At 41.1% G+C, this 9,612-nt stretch overlaps 1 protein-coding gene across 2 annotated transcripts in view; it reads left to right on the forward strand.

The window, feature by feature from the left end:
- The window catches only part of Klhl15 (kelch like family member 15), a 932,444-nt gene extending 928,609 nt beyond the window's left edge, over positions 1–3,835 (forward strand). For both annotated transcript variants that reach the window (XM_051142435.1, XM_051142434.1), the window contains exon 5: positions 3,823–3,835. The gene's annotated coding sequence lies outside the window, so the exon portion shown is untranslated. The remainder of the gene's footprint in view (positions 1–3,822) is intronic.
- The last annotated feature ends 5,777 nt before the right edge of the window (positions 3,836–9,612 follow it).

Consider the following 9,612-nt stretch of genomic DNA (forward strand, 5'->3'; position numbering starts at 1 on the left):
CCATTTGGAATTGAGTTTTGTGCAAGGTAAGAGATAAGGAACTAGTTTCATTCTTCTATATATATTCAGTTTAACCAGCATCATTTGTTGAAGATGCTGTCTTTTTTTCCACTGTGTATTGTTGGCATCTTTGTGAAGTAATCAGATGTCTGTATGTCTTCAATTCCATTCCACTGATCAATGAGCCTATTTTTATGCCAGTGCCATACTGTTTTTATTACTGTAACTCTGAAGTATAATATGAAAGCTCAGAGATAAAACCACTAGCAATCTTTTACTTAAATAGTTGTTCAAAATTGTTTTGGCTATCCCAGGTCATTTGTATTTTCCAATGAAGTTGCGATCACTTTGCACATTTGAACTCATGGCAACTTTGACAGTGTGTATAAGATCTGTACTACTGAAGCCAAACTAAATCTCTGTATGGAATGGGGTGGCAGGTATAACACTCACAAGCACAACTCCTGATAGATGAAGAGATATTTGCAATAGATAGCTTATGGAAGAGAGAATGTCCTTCATCTTTAGGAGTGTAATGTCTAGCAGATCAACCACACTCCAATGGAAGACCATATACCCAAGAATAGATGTGTAGCATAAGTTGAGCTTGAAGGACAGGCATAAAGAAATAATAAAGAGGACATAAAATTTGGTGGGTAGGGAAAGAGAGGTGGTTATGGAAGGAGTTGAGAGAGGGCATGAATACGATCAAAACATCGTACAAAATTTCTGAAAACTAATTAAAATATAAGTGGAAACAAATGAACCTGAAGAGAAAAGCATTAAGAGTGACAGGGCAGTGAAGGAAGAGAGTAGACTCTTAGGTCCAGAGAGAGGCTGCATCATGACAGACAGCTGTCATTTATTTCTCTCTACCAAGTAGTTAAATATTAATATGTGTTAATATTTTTAATCAATATATTTTATATAAAATTCAATATCAAAATATCTGACAAGGCTACTTTGCCATCAACAGCTGAAGTTGAATGAGTTGCTACTGAAGGCATTTAAATAGTCATCAGTGCTCTCTAAGGCTCAATGACCTTCAGCTTCTTTACTAGTCTATAGTCCTATGATAACTAACCCAGTACTTCTTAAACTTGTGTGTGTGTGTGTGTGTGTGTGAGAGAGAGAGAGAGAGAGACAGACAGACAGACAGACAGACAGACAGAGACAGAGACAGAGAGACAGAGAGAGAGACAGAGAGAGAGAGTTTCATGTAGCACAGGCTGTCTTCACACTCCTGTGTTGCTAAAGCATGACCTAAAACTTTTGATCCTCCCCTTTCTATTTCTCAAATGCTGGGAAGACGGGTCTGCCCTGTTACATCTGGGCATGAATTCATTCAGTGCTAGAAAGAAAGCCCAGGGCTTCAGGCACTCTATCAAATGTGCTACATCTTTTGTCAAAGCTTCTTATTCTTATACTGTTGATTGATGTTCTTGTTACCATGGAGATTATGATTCACTAGGAGTGAATATCCAAAGTTCTTTCTCCCTCCATCCTCCCCTTTTCTCTCTTTAAATGTTTATTTATTTATTTTAAGTATATGGATGTTCGCCTGCATAAACAGTTGTACACCAGAAGAAGCTACTAGATCCCACGGGACTACAGGTATAGACAGTAGTGAGCCTCCATGTGGGTACTGGGAATTAAACTCAGGATCTCTGGAAGAACAATCAATGTTCTGAACCACTGAGCTATCTCTACAGACCCAGGTTCTTTGTTTTTAATAGATTCCTAATTTTAGTTGATGCTGCTGATCCATGATCCACGTTTACAGAATTGATAGGGCCAGTATAAAGAAGAAAGAAATGAGGAAGCCAATAGTTAACCTCTCTGGCCTTAGCTTTTACTGATTTTCATTGAGGGAAATGCCTTCTCCAGAGAAGTAGTGAGGAGACAGGAAAATAATCAAGAAGCCATAGGAGTCTTGAATAATAGAAAAAGCATTACTAATAAACCCTGTACTATAAGTGTATCGGTAGGTGATGCTTCTACAAGGGACCTGTTGACTTTTTTGACTTAAGGCAGCTTATTTTCCATCTCAGTTTCCAGGTACTGATAACTGAGCACCAGTGGCCATATCTTTTCTTACTAAACATTATGAGAGTAAGTCAGAGAGACAAAATAGAAGTGATAAAGGGAATGAAAGAAGGAGAAGAGGAAAATAAATGAAGAGGAAAATTAGAAAATAAAAAGAAAAGGAAGAAATGGGACAAACCAAAAGTAGAAAATAGAATGAAAAGAAGAAAGGATAAAATACTGGATAAACAGGAAAGAGAACAGGAAAAAGAATAGGAAAGAGGATGGAAAATGAAAGGGAAGGAGGAGAGAAAGAATGGAGCTTAACAGAAAATAGCTGAAACTTTTTTCATAGAGGATATTTCAGTCCTGGGCTCTTCTATTCTCTTTTCTTCCTTTCTTGCTTCCTTCCTTCCCTTCCTTCCTTCTTTCATCTATCTATCTATCTATCTATCTATCTTTCATCATTAAGACATTTAGTTAATAAATGAACTAAATATGCAGGTAAATTAGACAAAAGTAAAGAAGAGAAACTTATAAAAAAATTCCTGAATAAATGGTGATACTATAAATGGTATAACCTTGGAAATACAAGATGGTAAGTAAAACATACAATTTTTCATATTACTTTGCCCAAGACTTATCCATTCTGATCAGACCATTCTTTACAGTCATATTTCCCCAAAATAGGGTATAATGAGCTCCAATTTTCTATGGTCTTTTGAATGCTATGGTAACTGAATGAATTGGCTTAATCTGGCCTGATTATGACAGACTATCTTCTCTTCCTCACCCAGCATGTAGCAGAAACCACACACTCAGGTCTGTGTATTCACCACCTTGGTGTTTTGAATGAATAGAGTTTGTCAACCTACTGTGGAAGCCCTGAGGTGAAGAATAATTGGAATATAAGAGACATAGTATTTAGGATGAACAACAAACTGAGCTGGAGGAGTGACATGTATAGTTACTTGCCAAACTTTCTGAATCAATTCTAATTGACATTTCTTCTATATAACTCTTCTCTAACCCATTAATCACTAAACTAGGCTAACTACACATACTGTAAATGTATTTATCTTCTGATATCTTAAATAGCTCCCTATGTTCATTTTCCACCCTAAAATCTATTCTCCTATTCTTGGTAGAGTTATATTCCTATGACTATAATTGTTTCATATCTTATCTCCTTTTTGCATGTATGGTGTGTATGTGTGTGTGTGTGTGTGTGTGTGTGTGTATGTGTAATTGTTTACGTGTGTGTGTGGGTACATGTGCACAAAGAAGTCAGAGGTTTACATTGAGTATATTTCTTGACAGATCCCCACTTTATTTACTGAGGGAGAAAATGTGAGGTCATCAATTTCAGGTAGTAGTCAGCTTACCCTAAGGATCCCCTAGGTAATTTATAGGGGAATGCGAAGTGAGTGACTGCATTCACTAGTTTCTGACATGAGTGCTGACGATCCTAACTAAGGTTCTTACATTTGAGTGACAAACATTTTATCTACTAAGCCATCTTTCCAGAATCATTTTAAATGACTTTCTTATAGATAATAAGATGAAATAAAAATTCTTTAACAAGATATGTGCAAGCATCCATCAACAACCTGTGCTGGAGAATGGTCTTGTGTACTGTGTGTTCAGATGCTGATTTCTGTGGCCCCAGATCTGGTTACAGGAAGTGGGCACTGCCACCTCTATGAAGAATCTCCCATATACATATTTTTTAAAGAATGCTCCCCAATTATCTTTTATTGATTAATAAAAAGCTGAACAGTCAATGACTGGGCAGAGGAGATCGGAAGAGAGGTGTAGAGAAAGAGAGAGAAAAAGAGGAAGAGGTAGAAGATGAAGGAAAAGATGACATGGGGGAGTCACCTTAATGAAAAAGATGGAGCAGAAGTGGTCAGAGTGATATTAGATGGCAGGTAAAAGGGCACATGGTTGGGGAGTAACCAGACTAGCATAATTGGGTTGGAATAGATGAATATCTGCCCTGTTATAGTGCTTAAAGCTTGTTGAATAAAGCTAATAGTTCTGTGTGTCAATTATTTGGGAGCTGGGGTTAGTATTAGAAAATGCCTTTACCATAAACCAATACCATAAACCAACAAGCCTGGCCCTATAATCCTTGTGGTGGTCATTTTTTTTTTGTCAACCTGATACAAACTAGAGTCACCTAGTAAGAGGAAGCCTAGGCCTGTGAGCATGTCTGTGGGGCGTTTTCTTAATTGCAATGGGAAGGTCCATCACATTGTGCCACCCTTAGCAGGTAATTCTTGGTTATCTAAGAAAGCAATCTGAGCAATACAGTAAGCAGCATTCCTCCAATTCTTGCCTACCAGTTTGTGCCTTGAGCTCATTTCCCAAATTGTCTCAGTGATAGACTGTATAGTACAATATGAAGTAAATGCTTTCCTCCCTGTGATTTGGTCCTGTTCTCTTATAACAAAGAAACAAACTCTTCTAACTTTAATCTTTTAATCCTTAACCGTTAATCTCTTCACATAGGTATGTTTTTAATTGTTTTCTCTTGGAATTTCTTCTATGTGACAGTTAATCTTGGTTGTCAACCTGTGTCAAATGAGAACTCCCAAAAAAGAAGCTGTGTCTGGAAAGACTGATTCTGAACTGCAGTGATGTGGAGAGGTTGGAATGCTGCAGGTCCAGGGTTAGTTACCTTATCTTGGGCTAATTTTAGTCCCTAGAATAGCCATTCCATGCCCACCTGTGTGGGAACTAACATCCTGAGATTAATAGATTTACAAATAAAAGCCCTTTGACATCTGTTAACTTAGCAGACTACTAGCTTCTACCAACCCCAAAGCTAAGAAGACTATCAGATAGCATTGAGGCCTATAAAAAGGCTTTCCCCATCTTTATGTAACCATCTCTCTGACATAAGTATCCATCAGTGTATTTGAAAAGTGTCCTAATTTTCATTGTTCTGTTACTATATAATTCATAAAACTGCCTCCATATGACAATATGGAAGGAATTCAGAATAACCAAAATCTGGTCCTGGGACATCCTTACTCAAATTTGTCACTAAAATAAACTTTCTCTTATTGCCTTTGAGGTGATTTTGTATGAGAAGACCTTTCCTGCGGAGATGCAGCACACACATCTACTCACCCCAGATAAAAAGCCTACAACAGACCAAAGTACAGATATCACTAAAGTCCAACTTGGGGAACCAATAAGTTTTATTGGAGTTACTATAGGAACAGAAATGACTCAAAGACAACTGGATCATCAAAGCACAACCCAGATCAAGTAACAATTCACAAAAGCTGGGAGCATGGGGGATACTGCATAGCCTATAGGCAGTGCAACAGGTTGGAGAATGTCCTTTCTAAGAAACTGGTTAGTCTTAACCATTTCAGCCAGTTCAGCTGGTTTCTGCTTCCCCCAGGTAGCTGTTCTGGTCTCAGAGTCTATTTTACAGCTTACTTTTTTACTTTGGAAGGAAGGGGCCTAGTGAATCTGGTCAGATTCAGGGACTTCCTGCAGCTATTTTGAGTTGTTTACCTTCCTAATTAAGGAGTTTTCATGAATGACGGAATGTTTCAATCTGAAAGAAAACTGTTTTCCAACTGGTGAGAGGTATAATTTTTGCACATACAATTGCATCTGGAATCATTCAAAAGTTAAATTAGTAGGAAGTGAAGAAAATTCTTGATTGCATTCACTGAAGTGATAATATACACCTTACATATAGACAGCACCTTCCATTGGCAGCCCAGATATAAGGAAGGTACAAGGAATGAGCATTTTTGCTTCTTGCCTGTTCATATTTACATCTCTCTGACAAGTTCATCTACCCTGATAATTTTGTTCATGGCCTAGATAATTCTAATGATACCTCCTTTCCTGAATATATATTAACTGCCTCCTAATCTTTTCCTTGAGAGGCAGATCATGGCAAGGAAAGGCCGATGCTTTAAAAGCATAATTTTTCTCTTTTCTCAGTGGCCATACAGTCACTTAGGATCTTACTGTTTGGGATGAAGGATATATAAATGGCCTTCCATCCTTGGAAGGGGGAAGTCAGACCTCAGCTTCTTTCATAGAGTAGTTAAAACAAATGGTTAGCTAATAAGGAAGTACCTGACTCTCAGTCTGTCAAAAAGGAGTCCAGACATTTTGGCTGCCCTAGAGAAGAGATAAAGTAGGAGGGATAAAGAATGTATGCAGTGCCCCTGGGGAGAGGTTCCTCTCCCTTAAGGTCTCGCTGATTTTGTGCCCTGTAATGGCAATTTTTGGTTGTCAACTTGATTACATCTGTAATTAACTAAAATCAATTGGCTGGGAACATATGTGAGAGTTTATTTGTTTGTTTGTTTTCCTTATTTTAATTATTTGAAGTAGGAAGATCCACTTTTAACCTGGATATTTTGAGGTGGGAAGACCCACCTTTTACCTGGGCCACACCTTTTGGTGGCAACCTTTGCAAATGACATGGAAGAAGGAAGCTAGACTGTTTGCCTTCACTTTTTCTGGCAAGTCCACTCCTTTACTGGTACTAGGGCCTACATCTTCAGGATTCCAGCATGGACTAAAGACCACCTGAGACAGACATCTAGCCTGTGGACTGAGCAACTATTGTATTCTTGGACTTTTCATTGGTAGACACCTATTGTTGGACTACTTGGACCACAGGCTATAAGCCATTCTAATAAATCACCTTACACACACACACACACACACACACACACACACACACACACACACACTCATTCTGTCATCTCCATTATTCTAGAGAAGCCTGACTAAAACATGCCTACCTTCTTTCAGGATTGCAGAAGGGGAAGGAAAAGAATGGGGGGATATAATCAATTGACAAGAGAGAGAGGGAAAAAAAGGCTGGGCACACACCTTTAATCCCAGTACTCGGGAGGCAGAGGCAGGTGGATCTCTGTGAGTTCGAGGTCAGCCTAGTCTACAGAGTGAGTGCAAGACAGCCAGGGAAACCCTATCTCAAAAAACCAAAAGGATCACTGGCTCTTGACTGAGAGTACCTTTCCGTGTGTCTCTAAAGAAAGTGGTCCAGCACTGTTTGGACAATATGTTCTCCCCTTCATTGCCTAAAAAAAGGATCCCCCCACCCTTTTGTCTTTACCAATTCTTTATGAAGTGAGACGTTCCATGAAGTAGGCAACACACCTTCCTAGCTCTCGAAAAGCTATCCTTTTATCTGACTTAAGCATAGGCTTCCCTTCTTCCAGCAGCAGGCTCAGGATTCACTCTGCCCAGTATGATATAACACCAAGCTCTGAGCCAGGCCATCAATATGATGGGATTTAATATCTACTCACAAGTTGTTAATAGAGGTATGTAATTCCATCAGCACCACAAAGTGCCTTAACTTGCTTATAGAACTTTTGGACATTCCTAAATGCCTTGTTAATAATCCTTTTTTATAGTGATACAAGCAAATGAGGTGAAGACAGGGAAGGATGACAGAACAGAATAGAACTAATGGGAAAAGATTATGAATACAAGGATAAAATCAGAAAATTCAATCTCATGAGGGATAACATTCATGAAGTCTTTCTTGAGCCAGATGTCAGTGATTAACCCAGGAAGTCATCAATCTTAGCTATCAAGGCTGGTTGCCATTAGGGGATTTGAGCAAGAATTGTCTGAAAGATTTTCATCTTCTCCAATACATAGACATTAGGGTTAGAAGGAGAAATAAGATTACCAGTCTGGGGATTCGGCAACATTGACGTTGGCAGTGTTTTTCCACCTTTAGATACTGGAGAACTCTTGGAAGTTCATGGCCACCCTGTCTAATCTCTTCAATGTTTGACATGGCAATACTTCCCTTAACTGGAGTTAGAGCTTAGTTTTTCAGGATTCCAGCATGTACTGAAGATCAGATGAGGCATGCAGCCTTGTGGACTGAACAACTACTGGGTTCTTGGACTTTCCATCGGTAGACGGATATTGTTGGACTAATTTGGATACTAACTAACTTGCTAGAATGACAGAGTGGACCACAAAATGATGCCATCATGATGAGGTTGTCTAGGTGTACAGGTGTGTGTGTAGTGTGGCCTGCCTTCTGGCACAAAGGCGAAAGGTTGTCCACAACTCTGAGGCCTGGGAAGGTATCCCAGCCCTAAGGTGGGACAGTGTTCCTGGGGTATCCTGAGGCACAGGAGCCCAGGAATCATACAGCTCTGGGAAGAGGGCTCCTCAACAGAGACAATGCAGCTCCCAAGGGAGGGTTACCCCAAACCATGAGGAAATGAGGAGCCTTGGAGCCTGAGCTCCACTCCTTGTTCAACCAATACAGCTCCCAGCGAGGGTTGCCCCCCAACACCTGAGGAGCGAAGGAACCTTGCAGTTCAAGCTCAGCTCCTTCTCCAACCAACTCACTTCCCAGGGAAGGGTGCCTGAAACCCCGAGGGGCCTTGCAGCCTGAGCTCAGCTCCTTCTTGATCCTTTCTTTTCTTCTGATGAGAGAGCCACAGCAGGCAGCAAAGTTCTTAAAAGACATTTATTGGAGGGAGGAATCCAGGAAAGGAGGGATGAATTCAGGAGTGGCTACCTCTGCTCCAGAGGAAAGACAGCAGGGAACTCGGTAGACACAGCCTTTACATAGGGTTTCTTAGGGAGTGGAGCTTTCTAGAGCAGGGATTTCCAGAGTGTGGATTCCTGGGATTTCAAGTCCTTGAGCTACAGGGGAAACTCAGGGATTGGTGGGATTTTGTCCAGACTTTTCACCCCAAATTAGCATAATTTAGCATGAGTCTTACTGAGGAGCTGGAGATGGTTAGTTAGGGGTGGTGTGTGTGTGTGTGTGTGTGTGTGTGTGTGTGTGTGTGTGTGTGTGTGTGTGTGTGTGTGTGTGTGTGTGTGTGTGTGTGTGTGTGTGTGTGTGCGCGCGCGCACGCTGGAGCTCTCTCAGGCGGAAGTCTGGCCACTTTTCTGCCTTGAAGGGTAATAAGGCTACAAAGTGTCCAAAATTTACAAAGTCCACTGTGAAGGCAGTAGGCTGAAACAGGAAAGGTTGTAGTCATGGATAGTCCCCATGGCAGTGGCAGTAGGCATTTTGAGGAGGCAGGAAAGGTGTCTAGTTTTCATAGCAGTAGGCTGAGGAAATGACAGAAGCCACCCAGTCTCCAGTCTCCACAACCCCAGGGCAGGAAGGAGAGGCTGACTGCTGCTCTGAGGCAGGAAGGAAGACTGGTAGTGAGCCACTTGAAATTTTAATGCCTTGATGCTCAAGGGCTAGACATAACTCTTGGTGGGGGGGGAGGGGAGTAGGCACTCAGCTGGATTCCCTGCTGCCAAAAGGGGGAGGGGCTGCAGTAAGTCACCAAGGCTTGGGATTGCCTCAGCCTGGGGCATCCTGGGGTGGCAGGCACAGGAGGGAGATACTTCTCTGCCTGTGGGCTGCTGCTGAAGCAGAGGGCCAGTAGATCCCTCAAGCAGCGGATCTGTTGTCATGGTGATGAGCCCTCTTAGCTCTTTCTGCTGTGGCTGGCTGTTGCTTTGATCTTGCTGTCACTGCTTTGATCTGGCAGCAACCACAGAGCCATTTGTTGGGTGGTGCACCAAGGCTCTCTGTTA

Source organism: Acomys russatus, chromosome X (assembly GCF_903995435.1).
Source record: "Acomys russatus chromosome X, mAcoRus1.1, whole genome shotgun sequence".
NCBI classification, from domain to species: Eukaryota; Metazoa; Chordata; class Mammalia; order Rodentia; family Muridae; genus Acomys; species Acomys russatus.